The 21,441-nt window shown below is 42.5% G+C and overlaps 1 protein-coding gene across 1 annotated transcript in view; it reads right to left on the bottom strand.

The window, feature by feature from the left end:
* KCNH1 (potassium voltage-gated channel subfamily H member 1) overlaps positions 1-21,441 on the bottom strand; it is a 966,177-nt gene that overhangs the window by 327,684 nt on the left and 617,052 nt on the right. The gene's annotated exons all lie outside the window — the stretch shown is intronic.

Raw genomic sequence — 21,441 nt, 5'->3', positions numbered from 1 at the left:
CTACAGCCGTGGACTACCGTACTGCGTCTGCTGCTAATATAGACTGGATGATAATGATATAAAAAAATATATATATATCACTACTGCAGCCGGACAGGTATATATTATATAATGACGGACCTGCTGGACACTGTCAGCACTGCAGACTCCTAAAGTCAGCTACTAGTATCAAGAAGATAGAAAAAAAAAAAAACACAACAGGTAGGTGGTATACAATTATGGATGGACGAGCGACTGCCGACACAGAGGTAGCTACAGCCGTGGACTACCGTACTGCGTCTGCTGCTAATATAGACTGGATGATAATGATATAAAATAAATATATATATCACTACTGCAGCCGGACAGGTATATATTATATAATGACGGACCTGCTGGACACTGTCAGCACTGCAGACTCCTAAAGTAAGCTACTAGTATCAAGAAGATAGAAAAAAAAAACACCACAGGTAGGTGGTATACAATTATGGATGGACGAGCGACTGCCGACACAGAGGTAGCTACAGCCGTGGACTACCGTACTGCGTCTGCTGCTAATATAGACTGGATGATAATGATATAAAAAATATATATATATCACTACTGCAGCCGGACAGGTAAATATTATATAATGACGGACCTGCTGGACACTGTCAGCACTGCAGACTCCTAAAGTAAGCTACTAGTATCAAGAAGATAGAAAAAAAAAATACAACAGGTAGGTGGTATACAGTTATGGATGGACGAGCGACTGCCGACACAGAGGTAGCTACAGCCGTGGACTACCGTACTGCGTCTGCTGCTAATATAGACTGGATGATAATGATATAAAAAATATATATATATCACTACTGCAGCCGGACAGGTATATATTATATAATGACGGACCTGCTGGACACTGTCAGCACTGCAGACTCCTAAAGTAAGCTACTAGTATCAAGAAGATAGAAAAAAAAACCACCACAGGTAGGTGGTATACAATTATGGATGGACGAGCGACTGCCGACACAGAGGTAGCTACAGCCGTGGACTACCGTACTGCGTCTGCTGCTAATATAGACTGGATGATAATGATATAAAAAATATATATATATCACTACTGCAGCCGGACAGGTATATATTATATAATGACGGACCTGCTGGACACTGTCAGCACTGCAGACTCCTAAAGTAAGCTACTAGTATCAAGAAGATAGAAAAAAAAACACAACAGGTAGGTGGTATACAATTATGGCTGGACGAGCGACTGCCGACACAGAGGTAGCTACAGCCGTGGACTACCGTACTGCGTCTGCTGCTAATATAGACTGGATGATAATGATATAAAAAATATATATATATCACTACTGCAGCCGGACAGGTATATATTATATAATGACGGACCTGCTGGACACTGTCAGCACTGCAGACTCCTAAAGTAAGCTACTAGTATCAAGAAGATAGAAAAAAAACCCCACCACAGGTAGGTGGTATACAATTATGGATGGACGAGCGACTGCCGACACAGAGGTAGCTACAGCCGTGGACTACCGTACTGCGTCTGCTGCTAATATAGACTGGATGATAATGATATAAAAAATATATATATATCACTACTGCAGCCGGACAGGTATATATTATATAATGACGGACCTGCTGGACACTGTCAGCACTGCAGACTCCTAAAGTAAGCTACTAGTATCAAGAAGATAGAAAAAAAAAACACCACAGGTAGGTGGTATACAATTATGGATGGACGAGCGACTGCCGACACAGAGGTAGCTACAGCCGTGGACTACCGTACTGCGTCTGCTGCTAATATAGACTGGATGATAATGATATAAAAAATATATATATATCACTACTGCAGCCGGACAGGTATATATTATATAATGACGGACCTGCTGGACACTGTCAGCACTGCAGACTCCTAAAGTAAGCTACTAGTATCAAGAAGATAGAAAAAAAAAACACAACAGGTAGGTGGTATACAGTTATGGATGGACGAGCGACTGCCGACACAGAGGTAGCTACAGCCGTGGACTACCGTACTGCGTCTGCTGCTAATATAGACTGGATGATAATGATATAAAAAATATATATATATCACTACTGCAGCCGGACAGGTATATATTATATAATGACGGACCTGCTGGACACTGTCAGCACTGCAGACTCCTAAAGTAAGCTACTAGTATCAAGAAGATAGAAAAAAAAAAACACCACAGGTAGGTGGTATACAATTATGGATGGACGAGCGACTGCCGACACAGAGGTAGCTACAGCCGTGGACTACCGTACTGCGTCTGCTGCTAATATAGACTGGATGATAATGATATAAAAAATATATATATATCACTACTGCAGCCGGACAGGTATATATTATATAATGACGGACCTGCTGGACACTGTCAGCACTGCAGACTCCTAAAGTAAGCTACTAGTATCAAGAAGATAGAAAAAAAAAACACCACAGGTAGGTGGTATACAATTATGGATGGACGAGCGACTGCCGACACAGAGGTAGCTACAGCCGTGGACTACCGTACTGCGTCTGCTGCTAATATAGACTGGATGATAATGATATAAAAAATATATATATATCACTACTGCAGCCGGACAGGTATATATTATATAATGACGGACCTGCTGGACACTGTCAGCACTGCAGACTCCTAAAGTAAGCTACTAGTATCAAGAAGATAGAAAAAAAAAACACAACAGGTAGGTGGTATACAGTTATGGATGGACGAGCGACTGCCGACACAGAGGTAGCTACAGCCGTGGACTACCGTACTGCGTCTGCTGCTAATATAGACTGGATGATAATGATATAAAAAATATATATATATCACTACTGCAGCCGGACAGGTATATATTATATAATGACGGACCTGCTGGACACTGTCAGCACTGCAGACTCCTAAAGTAAGCTACTAGTATCAAGAAGATAGAAAAAAAAAAACACCACAGGTAGGTGGTATACAATTATGGATGGACGAGCGACTGCCGACACAGAGGTAGCTACAGCCGTGGACTACCGTACTGCGTCTGCTGCTAATATAGACTGGATGATAATGATATAAAAAATATATATATATCACTACTGCAGCCGGACAGGTATATATTATATAATGACGGACCTGCTGGACACTGTCAGCACTGCAGACTCCTAAAGTAAGCTACTAGTATCAAGAAGATAGAAAAAAAAAAACACAACAGGTAGGTGGTATACAGTTATGGATGGACGAGCGACTGCCGACACAGAGGTAGCTACAGCCGTGGACTACCGTACTGCGTCTGCTGCTAATATAGACTGGATGATAATGATATAAAAAATATATATATATCACTACTGCAGCCGGACAGGTATATATTATATAATGACGGACCTGCTGGACACTGTCAGCACTGCAGACTCCTAAAGTAAGCTACTAGTATCAAGAAGATAGAAAAAAAAAACCACCACAGGTAGGTGGTATACAATTATGGATGGACGAGCGACTGCCGACACAGAGGTAGCTACAGCCGTGGACTACCGTACTGCGTCTGCTGCTAATATAGACTGGATGATAATGATATAAAAAATATATATATATCACTACTGCAGCCGGACAGGTATATATTATATAATGACGGACCTGCTGGACACTGTCAGCACTGCAGACTCCTAAAGTAAGCTACTAGTATCAAGAAGATAGAAAAAAAAAACACAACAGGTAGGTGGTATACAATTATGGATGGACGAGCGACTGCCGACACAGAGGTAGCTACAGCCGTGGACTACCGTACTGCGTCTGCTGCTAGTATAGACTGGATGATAATGATATAAAAAATATATATATATCACTACTGCAGCCGGACAGGTATATATTATATAATGACGGACCTGCTGGACACTGTCAGCACTGCAGACTCCTAAAGTAAGCTACTAGTATCAAGAAGACAGAAAAAAAAAACACCACAGGTAGGTGGTATACAATTATGGATGGACGAGCGACTGCCGACACAGAGGTAGCTACAGCCGTGGACTACCGTACTGCGTCTGCTGCTAATATAGACTGGATGATAATGATATAAAAAATATATATATATCACTACTGCAGCCGGACAGGTATATATTATATAATGACGGACCTGCTGGACACTGTCAGCACTGCAGACTCCTAAAGTAAGCTACTAGTATCAAGAAGATAGAAAAAAAAAACACCACAGGTAGGTGGTATACAATTATGGATGGACGAGCGACTGCCGACACAGAGGTAGCTACAGCCGTGGACTACCGTACTGCGTCTGCTGCTAATATAGACTGGATGATAATGATATAAAAAATATATATATATCACTACTGCAGCCGGACAGGTATATATTATATAATGACGGACCTGCTGGACACTGTCAGCACTGCAGACTCCTAAAGTAAGCTACTAGTATCAAGAAGATAGAAAAAAAAAACACAACAGGTAGGTGGTATACAGTTATGGATGGACGAGCGACTGCCGACACAGAGGTAGCTACAGCCGTGGACTACCGTACTGCGTCTGCTGCTAATATAGACTGGATGATAATGATATAAAAAATATATATATATCACTACTGCAGCCGGACAGGTATATATTATATAATGACGGACCTGCTGGACACTGTCAGCACTGCAGACTCCTAAAGTAAGCTACTAGTATCAAGAAGATAGAAAAAAAAAAACACCACAGGTAGGTGGTATACAATTATGGATGGACGAGCGACTGCCGACACAGAGGTAGCTACAGCCGTGGACTACCGTACTGCGTCTGCTGCTAATATAGACTGGATGATAATGATATAAAAAATATATATATATCACTACTGCAGCCGGACAGGTATATATTATATAATGACGGACCTGCTGGACACTGTCAGCACTGCAGACTCCTAAAGTAAGCTACTAGTATCAAGAAGATAGAAAAAAAAAACACCACAGGTAGGTGGTATACAATTATGGATGGACGAGCGACTGCCGACACAGAGGTAGCTACAGCCGTGGACTACCGTACTGCGTCTGCTGCTAATATAGACTGGATGATAATGATATAAAAAATATATATATATCACTACTGCAGCCGGACAGGTATATATTATATAATGACGGACCTGCTGGACACTGTCAGCACTGCAGACTCCTAAAGTAAGCTACTAGTATCAAGAAGATAGAAAAAAAAAACACAACAGGTAGGTGGTATACAGTTATGGATGGACGAGCGACTGCCGACACAGAGGTAGCTACAGCCGTGGACTACCGTACTGCGTCTGCTGCTAATATAGACTGGATGATAATGATATAAAAAATATATATATATCACTACTGCAGCCGGACAGGTATATATTATATAATGACGGACCTGCTGGACACTGTCAGCACTGCAGACTCCTAAAGTAAGCTACTAGTATCAAGAAGATAGAAAAAAAAAACACCACAGGTAGGTGGTATACAATTATGGATGGACGAGCGACTGCCGACACAGAGGTAGCTACAGCCGTGGACTACCGTACTGCGTCTGCTGCTAATATAGACTGGATGATAATGATATAAAAAATATATATATATCACTACTGCAGCCGGACAGGTATATATTATATAATGACGGACCTGCTGGACACTGTCAGCACTGCAGACTCCTAAAGTAAGCTACTAGTATCAAGAAGATAGAAAAAAAAAAACACAACAGGTAGGTGGTATACAGTTATGGATGGACGAGCGACTGCCGACACAGAGGTAGCTACAGCCGTGGACTACCGTACTGCGTCTGCTGCTAATATAGACTGGATGATAATGATATAAAAAATATATATATATCACTACTGCAGCCGGACAGGTATATATTATATAATGACGGACCTGCTGGACACTGTCAGCACTGCAGACTCCTAAAGTAAGCTACTAGTATCAAGAAGATAGAAAAAAAAAACCACCACAGGTAGGTGGTATACAATTATGGATGGACGAGCGACTGCCGACACAGAGGTAGCTACAGCCGTGGACTACCGTACTGCGTCTGCTGCTAATATAGACTGGATGATAATGATATAAAAAATATATATATATCACTACTGCAGCCGGACAGGTATATATTATATAATGACGGACCTGCTGGACACTGTCAGCACTGCAGACTCCTAAAGTAAGCTACTAGTATCAAGAAGATAGAAAAAAAAAACACAACAGGTAGGTGGTATACAATTATGGATGGACGAGCGACTGCCGACACAGAGGTAGCTACAGCCGTGGACTACCGTACTGCGTCTGCTGCTAGTATAGACTGGATGATAATGATATAAAAAATATATATATATCACTACTGCAGCCGGACAGGTATATATTATATAATGACGGACCTGCTGGACACTGTCAGCACTGCAGACTCCTAAAGTAAGCTACTAGTATCAAGAAGACAGAAAAAAAAAACACCACAGGTAGGTGGTATACAATTATGGATGGACGAGCGACTGCCGACACAGAGGTAGCTACAGCCGTGGACTACCGTACTGCGTCTGCTGCTAATATAGACTGGATGATAATGATATAAAAAATATATATATATCACTACTGCAGCCGGACAGGTATATATTATATAATGACGGACCTGCTGGACACTGTCAGCACTGCAGACTCCTAAAGTAAGCTACTAGTATCAAGAAGATAGAAAAAAAAAACACCACAGGTAGGTGGTATACAATTATGGATGGACGAGCGACTGCCGACACAGAGGTAGCTACAGCCGTGGACTACCGTACTGCGTCTGCTGCTAATATAGACTGGATGATAATGATATAAAAAATATATATATATCACTACTGCAGCCGGACAGGTATATATTATATAATGACGGACCTGCTGGACACTGTCAGCACTGCAGACTCCTAAAGTAAGCTACTAGTATCAAGAAGATAGAAAAAAAAAACACAACAGGTAGGTGGTATACAGTTATGGATGGACGAGCGACTGCCGACACAGAGGTAGCTACAGCCGTGGACTACCGTACTGCGTCTGCTGCTAATATAGACTGGATGATAATGATATAAAAAATATATATATATCACTACTGCAGCCGGACAGGTATATATTATATAATGACGGACCTGCTGGACACTGTCAGCACTGCAGACTCCTAAAGTAAGCTACTAGTATCAAGAAGATAGAAAAAAAAAACACCACAGGTAGGTGGTATACAATTATGGATGGACGAGCGACTGCCGACACAGAGGTAGCTACAGCCGTGGACTACCGTACTGCGTCTGCTGCTAATATAGACTGGATGATAATGATATAAAAAATATATATATATCACTACTGCAGCCGGACAGGTATATATTATATAATGACGGACCTGCTGGACACTGTCAGCACTGCAGACTCCTAAAGTAAGCTACTAGTATCAAGAAGATAGAAAAAAAAAACACCACAGGTAGGTGGTATACAATTATGGATGGACGAGCGACTGCCGACACAGAGGTAGCTACAGCCGTGGACTACCGTACTGCGTCTGCTGCTAATATAGACTGGATGATAATGATATAAAAAATATATATATATCACTACTGCAGCCGGACAGGTATATATTATATAATGACGGACCTGCTGGACACTGTCAGCACTGCAGACTCCTAAAGTAAGCTACTAGTATCAAGAAGATAGAAAAAAAAAACACAACAGGTAGGTGGTATACAGTTATGGATGGACGAGCGACTGCCGACACAGAGGTAGCTACAGCCGTGGACTACCGTACTGCGTCTGCTGCTAATATAGACTGGATGATAATGATATAAAAAATATATATATATCACTACTGCAGCCGGACAGGTATATATTATATAATGACGGACCTGCTGGACACTGTCAGCACTGCAGACTCCTAAAGTAAGCTACTAGTATCAAGAAGATAGAAAAAAAAAACACCACAGGTAGGTGGTATACAATTATGGATGGACGAGCGACTGCCGACACAGAGGTAGCTACAGCCGTGGACTACCGTACTGCGTCTGCTGCTAATATAGACTGGATGATAATGATATAAAAAATATATATATATCACTACTGCAGCCGGACAGGTATATATTATATAATGACGGACCTGCTGGACACTGTCAGCACTGCAGACTCCTAAAGTAAGCTACTAGTATCAAGAAGATAGAAAAAAAAAAACACAACAGGTAGGTGGTATACAGTTATGGATGGACGAGCGACTGCCGACACAGAGGTAGCTACAGCCGTGGACTACCGTACTGCGTCTGCTGCTAATATAGACTGGATGATAATGATATAAAAAATATATATATATCACTACTGCAGCCGGACAGGTATATATTATATAATGACGGACCTGCTGGACACTGTCAGCACTGCAGACTCCTAAAGTAAGCTACTAGTATCAAGAAGATAGAAAAAAAAAACCACCACAGGTAGGTGGTATACAATTATGGATGGACGAGCGACTGCCGACACAGAGGTAGCTACAGCCGTGGACTACCGTACTGCGTCTGCTGCTAATATAGACTGGATGATAATGATATAAAAAATATATATATATCACTACTGCAGCCGGACAGGTATATATTATATAATGACGGACCTGCTGGACACTGTCAGCACTGCAGACTCCTAAAGTAAGCTACTAGTATCAAGAAGATAGAAAAAAAAAACACAACAGGTAGGTGGTATACAATTATGGATGGACGAGCGACTGCCGACACAGAGGTAGCTACAGCCGTGGACTACCGTACTGCGTCTGCTGCTAGTATAGACTGGATGATAATGATATAAAAAATATATATATATCACTACTGCAGCCGGACAGGTATATATTATATAATGACGGACCTGCTGGACACTGTCAGCACTGCAGACTCCTAAAGTAAGCTACTAGTATCAAGAAGACAGAAAAAAAAAACACCACAGGTAGGTGGTATACAATTATGGATGGACGAGCGACTGCCGACACAGAGGTAGCTACAGCCGTGGACTACCGTACTGCATTTGCTGCTAATATAGACTGGATGATAATGATATAAAAAATATATATATATCACTACTGCAGCCGGACAGGTATATATTATATAATGACGGACCTGCTGGACACTGTCAGCACTGCAGACTCCTAAAGTAAGCTACTAGTATCAAGAAGATAGAAAAAAAACCCCACCACAGGTAGGTGGTATACAATTATGGATGGACGAGCGACTGCCGACACAGAGGTAGCTACAGCCGTGGACTACCGTACTGCGTCTGCTGCTAATATAGACTGGATGATAATGATATAAAAAATATATATATATCACTACTGCAGCCGGACAGGTATATATTATATAATGACGGACCTGCTGGACACTGTCAGCACTGCAGACTCCTAAAGTAAGCTACTAGTATCAAGAAGATAGAAAAAAAAAACACCACAGGTAGGTGGTATACAATTATGGATGGACGAGCGACTGCCGACACAGAGGTAGCTACAGCCGTGGACTACCGTACTGCGTCTGCTGCTAATATAGACTGGATGATAATGATATAAAAAATATATATATATCACTACTGCAGCCGGACAGGTATATATTATATAATGACGGACCTGCTGGACACTGTCAGCACTGCAGACTCCTAAAGTAAGCTACTAGTATCAAGAAGATAGAAAAAAAAAACACAACAGGTAGGTGGTATACAGTTATGGATGGACGAGCGACTGCCGACACAGAGGTAGCTACAGCCGTGGACTACCGTACTGCGTCTGCTGCTAATATAGACTGGATGATAATGATATAAAAAATATATATATATCACTACTGCAGCCGGACAGGTATATATTATATAATGACGGACCTGCTGGACACTGTCAGCACTGCAGACTCCTAAAGTAAGCTACTAGTATCAAGAAGATAGAAAAAAAAAAACACCACAGGTAGGTGGTATACAATTATGGATGGACGAGCGACTGCCGACACAGAGGTAGCTACAGCCGTGGACTACCGTACTGCGTCTGCTGCTAATATAGACTGGATGATAATGATATAAAAAATATATATATATCACTACTGCAGCCGGACAGGTATATATTATATAATGACGGACCTGCTGGACACTGTCAGCACTGCAGACTCCTAAAGTAAGCTACTAGTATCAAGAAGATAGAAAAAAAAAACACCACAGGTAGGTGGTATACAATTATGGATGGACGAGCGACTGCCGACACAGAGGTAGCTACAGCCGTGGACTACCGTACTGCGTCTGCTGCTAATATAGACTGGATGATAATGATATAAAAAATATATATATATCACTACTGCAGCCGGACAGGTATATATTATATAATGACGGACCTGCTGGACACTGTCAGCACTGCAGACTCCTAAAGTAAGCTACTAGTATCAAGAAGATAGAAAAAAAAAACACAACAGGTAGGTGGTATACAGTTATGGATGGACGAGCGACTGCCGACACAGAGGTAGCTACAGCCGTGGACTACCGTACTGCGTCTGCTGCTAATATAGACTGGATGATAATGATATAAAAAATATATATATATCACTACTGCAGCCGGACAGGTATATATTATATAATGACGGACCTGCTGGACACTGTCAGCACTGCAGACTCCTAAAGTAAGCTACTAGTATCAAGAAGATAGAAAAAAAAAAACACCACAGGTAGGTGGTATACAATTATGGATGGACGAGCGACTGCCGACACAGAGGTAGCTACAGCCGTGGACTACCGTACTGCGTCTGCTGCTAATATAGACTGGATGATAATGATATAAAAAATATATATATATCACTACTGCAGCCGGACAGGTATATATTATATAATGACGGACCTGCTGGACACTGTCAGCACTGCAGACTCCTAAAGTAAGCTACTAGTATCAAGAAGATAGAAAAAAAAAAACACAACAGGTAGGTGGTATACAGTTATGGATGGACGAGCGACTGCCGACACAGAGGTAGCTACAGCCGTGGACTACCGTACTGCGTCTGCTGCTAATATAGACTGGATGATAATGATATAAAAAATATATATATATCACTACTGCAGCCGGACAGGTATATATTATATAATGACGGACCTGCTGGACACTGTCAGCACTGCAGACTCCTAAAGTAAGCTACTAGTATCAAGAAGATAGAAAAAAAAAACCACCACAGGTAGGTGGTATACAATTATGGATGGACGAGCGACTGCCGACACAGAGGTAGCTACAGCCGTGGACTACCGTACTGCGTCTGCTGCTAATATAGACTGGATGATAATGATATAAAAAATATATATATATCACTACTGCAGCCGGACAGGTATATATTATATAATGACGGACCTGCTGGACACTGTCAGCACTGCAGACTCCTAAAGTAAGCTACTAGTATCAAGAAGATAGAAAAAAAAAACACAACAGGTAGGTGGTATACAATTATGGATGGACGAGCGACTGCCGACACAGAGGTAGCTACAGCCGTGGACTACCGTACTGCGTCTGCTGCTAGTATAGACTGGATGATAATGATATAAAAAATATATATATATCACTACTGCAGCCGGACAGGTATATATTATATAATGACGGACCTGCTGGACACTGTCAGCACTGCAGACTCCTAAAGTAAGCTACTAGTATCAAGAAGACAGAAAAAAAAAACACCACAGGTAGGTGGTATACAATTATGGATGGACGAGCGACTGCCGACACAGAGGTAGCTACAGCCGTGGACTACCGTACTGCATCTGCTGCTAATATAGACTGGATGATAATGATATAAAAAATATATATATATCACTACTGCAGCCGGACAGGTATATATTATATAATGACGGACCTGCTGGACACTGTCAGCACTGCAGACTCCTAAAGTAAGCTACTAGTATCAAGAAGATAGAAAGAAAAAAAACACAACAGGTAGGTGGTATACAATTATGGATGGACGAGCGACTGCCGACACAGAGGTAGCTACAGCCGTGGACTACCGTACTGCGTCTGCTGCTAATATAGACTGGATGATAATGATATAAAAAATATATATATATCACTACTGCAGCCGGACAGGTATATATTATATAATGACGGACCTGCTGGACACTGTCAGCACTGCAGACTCCTAAAGTAAGCTACTAGTATCAAGAAGATAGAAAAAAAAAAACCACCACAGGTAGGTGGTATACAATTATGGATGGACGAGCGACTGCCGACACAGAGGTAGCTACAGCCGTGGACTACCGTACTGCGTCTGCTGCTAACATAGACTGGATGATAATGATATAAAAAATATATATATATCACTACTGCAGCCGGACAGGTATATATTATATAATGACGGACCTGCTGGACACTGTCAGCACTGCAGACTCCTAAAGTAAGCTACTAGTATCAAGAAGATAGGGAAAAAAAACACAACAGGTAGGTGGTATACAATTATGGATGGACGAACGACTGCCGACACAGAGGTAGCTACAGCCGTGGACTACCGTACTGCGTCTGCTGCTAATATAGACTGGATGATAATGATATAAAAAATATATATATATCACTACTGCAGCCGGACAGGTATATATTATATAATGACGGACCTGCTGGACACTGTCAGCACTGCAGACTCCTAAAGTAAGCTACTAGTATCAAGAAGATAGAAGAAAAAAAAAACACCACAGGTAGGTGGTATACAATTATGGATGGACGAGCGACTGCCAACACAGAGGTAGCTACAGCCGTGGACTACCGTACTGCGTCTGCTGCTAATATAGACTGGATGATAATGATATAAAAAATATATATATATCACTACTGCAGGACAGGTATATATTATATAATGACGGACCTGCTGGACACTGTCAGCAGAATGCGTTTATAGAATAAAAACACCACACGACGAGTGTTTAACTTTTTCAGGCAGACAATCACAATATACTGGTGGTCAGTGGTCACTGGTCAGTCACACTGGCAGTGGCACTCTGGCAGCAAAAGTGTGCACTGTTAATGTACTCCTGCTATAACTGCTCCACAGTCTCCCCCACAATTAAGCTGTGTGAGCAGTGAGCACTCAGCACAGTCAGATATACATAGATGATGCAGCACACTGAGGCTGAGCACAGATATGGTATACTGTGTCACTGTGTATCGTTTTTTTTCAGGCAGAGAACGGATTATATTAAATAATAATAAAACTGCACTGGTGGTCACTGGTCAGTCACTAGTAAACTCTGCACTCTCTGAGTACTCCTAAGCTCCAGTAAATCAAGTGTCTCACTCTCACTCTCTATCTATTTCTATTCTAAACGGAGAGGACGCCAGCCACGTCCTCTCCCTATCAATCTCAATGCACGTGTGAAAATGGCGGCGACGCGCGGCTCCTTATATAGAATCCGAGTCTCGCGATAGAATCCGAGCCTCGTGAGAATCCGACAGCGGGATGATGACGTTCGGGCGCGCTCGGGTTAACCGAGCAAGGCGGGAAGATCCGAGTCTGCCTCGGACCCGTGTAAAAAGGCTGAAGTTCGGGGGGGTTCGGATTCCGAGGAACTGAACCCGCTCATCACTAATCATGAGCCCTGTTCCCACCGCCACTAGGGGTGCGGGGCATAGCACTGGGCTTTCAGCCCAGTGCTGGTTGTTGCTCCGGAGGGGGAACCTATTTAAATTTTTCAGGTCCCCACTTTCTGAGGAATTCCAGCCCTGGGCTGACTGGTTTGGGGGGTGTTTAATGGGGTGTAGTATGGTATGCCGGCGGACGGGCTCCCGGCGACCAGCATACTGGCGCCGGGAGCCCGACCGCCGGCATACCGACAGCGTGGCGAGCACAAATGAGCCCCTTGCGGGCTCACTTCGCTCGCCACGCTGCGGGCATGGTGGTTTTATTCTCCCTCCAGGTCGGTCGGTATGTCGGCTCTCGGGATTCCGGCATCTGTATACTGTGCGCCGGTATCCCGACAGTCGGCATACTGAAGACCACCCGTTTAATGTTGTGGCAGGGGGGACCCCATACTGAGTGTCTCCCCTGCTATGGCATTATCATCCCAGGCTGGTTCAGCCTGGTGCTGGTTTTGCTTAAGTGAGGGGAACCCTATGCTGTTTTGTTTGGTGGGTTTTTCTTGAGGGGCGGTGGGCGGCCCCCGCAATCAGCCAGTGCCTCACCAGTCACTGACCTCACCGCTTGTCACTGGGAGATACAGTAGTATATGTGCCTGCTTTATGCTAGGAGAAAACAGTAGTATACACACAGGGGCGCTTTAAGAGAGGAGGAGGCCTCTGTTCGGGCCCCCTCCTCTCTACCCGGAACGCTGTAGAGTCTGAGCTCTAGTGGGCTCAGACTCTACTGCGCATGCGCAGATCCAAGGGAAAATGGCGCGGCGGCCATTTCCAGAGATTTCTATAGTGCGCATGCGCAAACCTCCGTGAAAATGACCGCTGAGCCATTTTCACAACGCTGCGGATGCCGGCACTGGACTCCGGAGGGGTGAGTATTTTAAAATGGGTGCAGCCATTATAGAAACGCCAGTGTATACACACCAAGTTTACACAGGTAGAAAACAACATCCGCATCAGATTTCCACTAAGAGAATACATGGCTTGTTTATGCCAGCAGAAACAAAAGCATAGACATGTGGCTACTGTAATTAGCATGGCAGACTCAAGGCCTGTTTCAGTGGCGTGGCCACTCATGGGTGCCACACAATAATTGGTGCATTTGGGATCCACACACTGCACGCTGGGATTGCACGCTGCATCCATCAGATAAGATTACTCATTGCCCAGGCAGTGCTGGTCACTTCCAGGAGACCCAGACGTGGATTGCTCATGACCCTACTGATGGCAGTGCGATAGCTGATGTTATAGGCCACGGTGCAGCACTCTGTCCCCACCCACCCACAGTGATCTAGTGACTTGGTGAGTCAGTGACGGCGCTGCGGCACGACAGGCTACAGTAAAGACTGGGGAGTCGTGCTGCTCGGTACTGATGCTGAGCAATAGCCAGAAAATAGGTAATGACTTGTGCTGTGCCGTGGTAGGGTATTGAGGGGGCTGAGTCTGCAGTGTTGTTGTTGTTTTTTTTCCATGCGGGGACCAATGTGTTTTTTTCATATGGGGTCAGTGTGGGTTTTTTTTATGTGGGGGCCAATGTGTGTGTATTTTTTTTCATGTGGAGGTCAATGTGGTTGTTTTTTTACCCTGTGTGGATATAAACAATTGGTTCTATAGCGCGACCCCTTATAAATATAATGTATTAATTACTACTACTTGTACAGCCTGGCGACTTTCCCGCTCAACACTGGGAATTTCAGCATGGAACACGGTCTTTCTTCCACTCTCTCATAATGCCAGCATTCGAATTTCTTTGGCCCAATGATGTATTTTATACACTACCTGGAATAGGAGTCTTAGTTTGATTTTTCTGACCTTAGATGAGGATTGTTCGAAAGCATTGGCCCTTCCTCAATTGATACCCAGATTTGACTGTCCCATTATTCACATACTACTAAGCATGAAGTTATGTTTCCAGTTTACTTTCCAAATTGACTGATGCTGACATCTCGAATGGGCTAGGCACCATGATTAGACACTCCAGTAATAGGGTGTGCTCCACGTCTTTGTTATATGTACACATAAAAAAAGACACATTAATTTAGACGGCCTACAGGCAGAAATGGTGAAATGAGAAAAGAACAGACGGCTGCGCTGAATGTCAGGAAAAGTGTATATAAATGTGAAGAGAGCACTCTTCACATTTATATACACTTTTCCTGACATTCAGCGCAGCCGTCTGTTCTTTTCTTGTTTCTGTCTCAATACCACACATAGTATTCCGGCAAGCGCAGTCTTTCAGGAATCGTGGCTCTTACAAGTATACTTTATTTGGTTATATTTTTACATTTAATTTGATGTTAAGGCGCTTTTCTCAGCAGTTTTGTTTGGTTTCTCTGTGTTTAGCAAGAAATGGTGAAATGGACTACAGTACCCAATGTCTCTCCTAAATCGATTTTTACAGCATTTGCCAGTCTCAATAAAACTCTAGTATCAGCCTCCTACATGGAGATGCACTATAAATTGTTGCATAGGGATACCACATTCCGAAACAGCGACAACTAAGGGGCACTACCTCAGACTCAAAGGTCCAGATTCAAATGTCCCTGCTCGCCCCACCCCGGCCGCGATCACAGCTGTCTGCTGCCGACGGGCTCAACAAGTTAATTTCAGCTTGTTGCCCCGGGGGTATAGCGAGCTGAAATGCGCGTAAAGAAATGCCCAAGCGGATCTTTTCACAATCGCGCCTATTACTTTAGTAATATGGCGTGATCAGGGCGATAATGGGTGGCATTTCAATATCGCCTCTCTATCTTTCGTAACTTTAGACTGGAGATTGGAGTGCGATAAGATTTGAATTCCCCCCAAAGCATTTTAAATGTGCAGCACCAGACGCAGATTTGTACCACTGTATGTGGAGCTGCCATGAGGTCAATATATTTTGGATGACAACATGTAAGTACGTACATACACCGTAGTGGGCCCACTGGGATATAAACACACCACCAGTACGAAACCAACCCACGGTAGGGCAAACATTATTGCTGGCTAAATTAACAATGGCGATGAGGAAAACAGTACCGTCTCAATGGGTCTCATCTGAAACAGTGACAATATCCTTGTTTTTGCCTCGGGTTTCGTATTTATTCCAAATGGATTGGCTTGAGATAGAAAACAGGCAGAAAAAATCTTTGACATATGGTTGCCACATGTAAAATCTTTTTCTCCTTCCCTTCAGAATTCATTAAGAGCAGCGTTGTCTCTGACTTAGTGGTACAACCCTGTAGTGCTTACGACTGGCCATCATTCATTCTAAATGTGTTATGTTACATAATTAATATTTTTCTGAGTGCCTTCATATAAAGGACAATTAGTTTTGTTATAGAACATGTGTTCTCTGTTCATCAGATATACGATTGTGTGTTCTCTGACAGGTGTATACATGTTTGGCACAATGATTTATGCGAAGATATACTGTATGTTTGTTCAAAATACGTTTATTCTTTATACATATGTTGTGATATATTTTGTATTTACGTGTGCAGTTTTTCAATAAAATACTGTTGAAAAAAAAAAGTGTACTGACTCTAGTCAAACATAGGTTCATATTTTATTTTTTGCCGAAGTAATAAAAAATCTATTGCAAATTGCATCACTACTGGTATTCTTATTTCTGTTACCTGAAATTGTTGTTCTTCTTGAAGAACATCCTTGTTTATGTACATAATCCCTAAAAAAATGGTTTTAGACATGAGAGTATTGATTGGAATTAGCAACTAATATCTAAAATAATGTTAATTAAATTGTTTCAAACAGATGTGTACTTACTCTTCAACTAGCCTTAATTATATTAATCTGCTAATGTGACTGACATAAACACTTTCTTTGTGATGTCACTCAATTCAGTGATAAAATTCACTTGGCTTAAGGGCCCTACACACTTGGCGATAGAGAAAGACGATATAAACGATATTGTTAAAAAATGAATAAGTCGTTCATATCGTTCAGTGTGGATGCAACAACAATGAACGATGCGCGTTCCCGCAATCGTTCATCGTTGGTCGATCATTATTTATTCATGCAAGCCAATTTGGATGATATCGATGTAATGTAATGTCATTTTGGCCATAAAAATCGTTCAATGTGTATGTAAAACAACGCTGATGAAAAATCAGCCAACGATAATATCGTTGGTCGTCAAAATTGGCCAAATCACCAAGTGTGTAGGGCCCTTAAGTCAGCTTCATCTGCGTGAGAGCAGGTGTGTCTTTACAGAATCTATTCACTATATTTCTGTCACTGTATTTGGAAGATTTGATACTGCTAAGGCAAGCTTAAATATTTGATTAAAAATACTGTATACTACGAAGTGACTTCAGCTTGACAAAATATGTGAAAATATGAAAAATAAATTGCTGATATATTTTGAGGTTTTAATGGTTTATGTAACTAAAATCTTAGATTTTTTTTCAAGTTGATTTCCATTCCCTGAATCCATTTGTGTTTTCATATTAATGCTATTTGTAATGTATCAAAAGGGAATAATTTGCTACTTTTTCCAAGCCTAACAACATGTAATTAAACAACTGACTGATCTTGAATAATGAGTGTAGGCAGACAATCAGGAACTGAATAAACTAAGAAATGGAAATAAAATGGTTTTAAAATTGAGATTTATTCACACATCTAAAATAATAATAAAAATAATAATAATAATAATAATAACTAACTTCTGTTTAAAGACAATATGTAATCACTTATGGAGCTTATAAAGGGCCCTATACACTTAAAGATTTCACTGAAAGAAATGAATGATCTTGTTCATTAATGAACGAGATATTGTTCATATCTTTCAGTGTGTAGGCACCAACGATGAACGATGCGTGGCCCCGCACTCTTTCATCGTTGGTGCCGTCTCGTTTAAACATGCAAGCCAATATGGACAATCTCGTCCATATTAGCTTGCACTGCTATAGAGCCGGGTGATGGGGGGAGTGAGGAAACTACACTTCCCCCATCAAAACACCCCTCCCTCCCACTGCCAGGGCATCCGTCGGCCTTACCGACTGTCGAGCACCTCGCCATGTGTGTAGGGCCCTTATAGCTAAGTCGTTGATAATTCTCAGTTTTAATTATCAAGTAGTGTTTTGCCTTAGGCATATCACTAGCCATTTAAACATAAAAAAAATTTCCGTCCAAAAAATGTGTACGTTTTGCAAGTATTGTGTCTGCTTAGTAAAGTCATACTTGCTTTCTCTGCCGTAATGTACAGGAAACCTCCTGGATTTCAGAATAGGCAGAGTAGGGAACCGCACAGATTCCTGCACACTTCACTAAGGACAGAACCATGATGGCGTAAATTGCACTGTCATACCCAGGCTCTCTTACCATGATTTATTTGCTTTTATTTTTGTTATAGAATATTATTCATCTGCAGTGTGGTAAGTGTTGTACCAAGTTCTGTTAGTGGCGGAATCTTTTTTAAAAATTGTTAGAAACATAGAAACATAGAATTTGACGGCAGATAAGAACCACTTGGCCCATCTAGTCTGCCCCTTTTTTTATTTTATCCTTTAGGCAATCTCAACCCTTTTTTAACCTTAATTCTTTGTAAGGATATTCATATGCCTGTCCCAAGCATGTTTAAATTGCCCTACAGTCTTAGCCTCTACCACCTCTGATGGGAGGCTATTCCACTTATCCACTACCCTTTCTGTGAAGTAAATTTCCCCTGAACCTCCCCCCCTCCAGTCTCAATGTATGCCCTCGAGTTCTAATACTTCTTTTCCTTTGAAGAATGTTTCCCTCCTGAACTTTGTTAAGACCCTTGATATATTTGAAAGTTGTTATGAGGCTAAGGAGGAATTCAACTGCCCATGATATTTTTGGGGGGAAATGGGAGTTGTACGTGATTTTCTTCCCATCTTTTTGTAATTATTTTTTTTTGGGAGGGGGGGGGGGGGGGGGGAGCTATTAAATTAACCCCCATTTTTGTCTCCCCCCAAAAAAATCAATTTTCTGTCAAAAACACATAGAAGCCATGATACGTTCACGGACCTACAGTCATAGGCATGCGCAGAACATTTTATTAGGGGGTGCACTGCCGCCGAAGGGGCGTGTCTAGCCTACTGGCACTCACTGCAATTTAAATCACATAACACATGGGGCATGGCTACTGTAAACGGGGGCATGTCAACATGACACGCCACCTGTTTCCCATCACTCTGGAAGCATTCCTTTCCATTCCATATGCACCTTACCTACAGTATGTGGTGGTTTCTCACAACCTCTGAAGAAATATATCCTTCCTGGGCAGACAGCATCTTCAGTCGGTAATCACTATTCATATAGGAAAAAACATGGTCCAAAAGATGCCTGTTTGTATAGGAATATAACCAAGATCATCATCACACAACAGAGGTACCTCCTACCCCATGCATCTCTCAGCCACACCATCATCTCCTGTCTGCATCTTTTAGCCACACCCTCATCTCCCGCCTGCATCATCTCTCATCCACACCATCATCTCCTGCCTGCATCTCCCTGTCATGACATCATCTCCCACCTGCATCTCTCACCTTTCACCTCACTTTGTGTCTCTCAGTCTCCCCCTTCACTCTGTGTCTCCCAGCCTCCCACCATTCATTCTGTCTTTCAGCCTTCAACCCTTCACTCTGTCTCTCAGCCTGCCTCCTTCACTCTGTGTCTTTCAGCCCCCACTTCCCTTCATTCTGTGTCTAGTACCACTTACACACAATGCCAATAGTAGTAGTGCCCCTTAGACAGTGCCCACAGCAGTTGTGCTCCTTACACAATGCCCATAGTTGTGCTGCTTACAAAATGTCAACAGCAGTTATACCCCTTACAAAATGCCCACGGTAGTTGTGCCCCTTAGACAATGGCTATAGTAGTAGTGCCCCTTACACAATGCCCACAGCAGTTGTGCCCCTTACACAATGTCCATAGTTGTGTCCCTTACAAAATGCCCACACCAGTTGTGCCCCTTAGACAGTGTCCACAGTGGTAGTGCCCCTTAGACAATGCCCATAGTAGTAGTGCCCTTTACACAATGCCAGTAGTAGTAGTGCTCCTTGCACAATGTCCATAGTAGTAGTGCCCCTTGCACGATGCCCACTGTAGTAGTGCCCCTTAAACAATGCCCATAATTGTGTCCCTTACACAATGCCCAAAGTAGTAGTGCCCCTTACACAATACCCATAGTAATAGTGCCCTTAACACAATGCCCATAGTAGTAATGCCCATTGCACAATATCCACAATAGTAGGACCCCTTACACAATGCCCACAGCAGTAGTGCCCCTTACACAATCCCCGGGTTGCTGTGCAGCCTGAAAGGGGCCATTTGAAATAATCCAGATTGAGCGATCCGGATTTCAACTCTGGTAGCGAGCAGGGTTGAACACAGCTTCAACGCAGGTGGTGGTGCAGTGTGAACGGGTAAGCCAGGTCGATCTGACCAGCACCTGTTAAAACTATAGGAAGAGGTGGCGCTTGGAGATCATCTCATCTCCAAGCACCGCCTCCGCATGCATCAGTGTTGACGTCACTAACCCAACAATATGCTGGGTCGTCCGCCGCCTAAAAGGCATCTCTTGTCCGGTCGCACCTGATATGAACGCGTGTACAAATCCTGGGTGCGACCTGGTATATACAGGAGCCATAAACCACATCAATTAAAGATATTAATGTAAAACTACTACAATCATAGGGCTCAATCTAATTAGCTGCAATGATTTTGTCAGTGCGAGTCATTGCGGCAGTAGTCTCACTTTACAGCGGCCCGAACTTGCACAAAAGTGCTCGCCACCACATAGGGCTCTGAGCAATTTTGTACAAGAAAAATGCGAGGTCGGGTGGAAGTAAATGTTTATATATATATCTTAGATATATATATATATATATATCTTAGCTCTATATATATATATATATAT

The sequence above is a fragment of the Pseudophryne corroboree genome, chromosome 4 (assembly GCF_028390025.1).
Source record: "Pseudophryne corroboree isolate aPseCor3 chromosome 4, aPseCor3.hap2, whole genome shotgun sequence".
NCBI lineage: Eukaryota > Metazoa > Chordata > Amphibia > Anura > Myobatrachidae > Pseudophryne > Pseudophryne corroboree.
The sequence above is the reverse complement of the archived record's forward strand: the minus strand, read 5'-3'. Positions and strand labels throughout refer to the sequence as shown.